This window comes from Tamandua tetradactyla, chromosome X, assembly GCF_023851605.1.
Source record: "Tamandua tetradactyla isolate mTamTet1 chromosome X, mTamTet1.pri, whole genome shotgun sequence".
NCBI classification, from domain to species: domain Eukaryota; kingdom Metazoa; phylum Chordata; class Mammalia; order Pilosa; family Myrmecophagidae; genus Tamandua; species Tamandua tetradactyla.
The window spans coordinates 129,808,850-129,811,380 of NC_135353.1; positions in this window are offsets into that span (position 1 = coordinate 129,808,850).

Genomic DNA, 2,531 nt, shown 5'->3' on the forward strand with positions numbered 1-2,531 from the left:
ATAGGGAAATTTTTACTTCTTCTTTTCCAATTTGGATGCTTTTTATTTCTTTTTATTGCCTAGTTGCTCTGTCTAGAACTTCCAGTACAATGTTAAAATTAGACTCATGGTGACCATGGGCATCCTTGTCTTATTCCTGACCTCAGGGGAAAATATTTCAGTTTTTCTCCATTGCACCTGATATTAGCTGTGGGTTCTTCATATATGAACTTTATCATGTTAAGGATATTTTTTTTTCTATCCCTAGTTTTCTGAGTGTTTGTATAAAGAAGTGGTGCTAGATTTTGTCAAATGCTTTTCTGCATCAATTGAGATGATCATGAGGTTTTTTTCTTTCATTCTATTAATGTGGTGCACTACATTAATTAATTTTCTTGTGTTGAACCACCCTTGTTTATATGGGATAACTCTCACTTGGTCATAGTGTATAATTCTATTAAGGTGCTGATGGGCAGCCACTATTTTGAACTGGTTCAAAGTTAGCTTAACTTATTGCTTGGGTTCTTAAAAGCGTCCTCCATCTTCCACATCAGACTATCACTCTCAGCACCAATATTAGTTTGCTTTCTCTGATACCTTCACCTTTCTCTGGCCCTAGCCTAATCCTGGACCTTCATTCCTCAGCATAGTCTGAGACAGCAGGAAAATGGAATCACTTTCATCGAAGCTAAGGGACAGAATTTACCCTGCACCAGCTCAAGGCCTCACAGATCAGTTCCCCAAAGCTGTTCCCATGCTACTATGCCAATAACCCTTGGAGAGATACTCTGATCCTTTCTAAATCAACTCTGCACCTTCTCTGAGGATTTTTCCAATCATTCTGTTTGTGGCATGCTGTGCAAACTGAAATATGAGAAGATTTTCCATTCTGTATGCAAGATAATTTCAAGGGATTCAATTTTCAGAACTTCTTTCTTAAAATCTGCCTGGGGACATGTCTATGATGGAAATGCAAATCAGCTTTCCCACCTCCCTTTCACAATTGCCCTCTTCCCACTTTACTGAAAAAACAAAGGCCCACCTTTCTGTTAGACTGCCCCAAGCAGTAAAAATCTCTAAGGCACCAAATGGCAGACAGTTTCAAATTTAGCGCTGGTGGTGACAAAGCGAATAATTCAAATCAGTGGGTAACAGATCTTTTGCAAGTCAGGTGGTGTCCATTTCTTTGCTTTCATGAAAATTGCAGCAAGACCCATGGGAGTTGTCAGCTTATCATTATAAATAATTTTTTATAATAGGTCACTACAGGATTCTCAGTATATGATGCAGCAGGCGTTTAAAGAACTACGTGATGTTACTATAATAAAACCCTTTCCGTTTTAATCTGCATATTTATGTGAACAAGATTTATTAGCACTTAAGTCTATACATATGAAAAATTGGAATCGTGTTGATGTTGCACTCTGTCTCCTTCTAGCAATAAGTAATGTTCACTCAGAGATATATCTTATTTTTTAAATCAAATTATCTTTAAAGTTTAATACCTCTTAAAGGCAGGCAAAGCATAAACAAAAACAGCTGAGATGATGGCAAAAGTTGTTAGGCTTCCCATATTAGCATAACTTACACAAAAGATATCAGTATTGTACCCATTCCTTTATCATTACTCTATCATACTTATCTGTATCCTTCCCAGAATTTACAGATGTATTCACCCAACCTGGAAGGCCAATTGCCCTTCTCAGGGCCAGCCATGGAATTTATGGACACAGGGGGATGGAGAGTGAAAGCTACTATAAATTTTGGAGAATTCTCCACAATTCACCTGATGACCCAAGTTCCTTTTTATTTCTTTACATGTTTTACTGGCTGATTTGAGGTGAATGGGCACATGCCCCCCACCCCAGGCTCTGGACCACTGATGTCTTCTGCACACCTTCTAAGCTGACCTCCTTGGTTGCTGGCAGGATTCAGAGAGGCCGTGATCCTCACTCTATCCTCTGTCACTCTTCGCAAGGAAGATTTTGATCTGTGCCTCAGCTAATCGCTAATACTTCCCATCTGCCTTCTTTGGGGAGGCAGTGAACAAGTCCAAGGCAATGACCCAACGTCAGATTGGATAGATAATAAGATCTACAGGAAGCTGTTTCATTTGAGTCATATGAAAAAGTTGCAGCTTTTCCTAAACTCACCCTATTTTAAGTATTATTCTCTTTTGGATGCTTAAATTGTAAATGCTCATTTACATTGGCCCTTTTGTCCTTTCAGCATCATCCTGAAAATATGAAAATATCCTTGTTTCTTGCAGATATATCTTGTTAAGAAATGCATTTCCAATAAGTTTTTACTTTTATGTTTAACAATTTAAATTTTATATGTCAAAATTTGATATATATTTTTGTTGTTTTGGTCAATTAAGTGCTAATAATATGGTAATAATAACTTCACCCAGAAGAGATTTTTTTTAACATTTCAGAGCCTTACTGGTCCTGACTTATTATCTGCAACATGGACCTCTCCCCTAAAATCTAGGTGTGTTTATCTAGTTCCCTACTGAGCTAGCTAATTGGTATCTCAAACTTAACATGTCC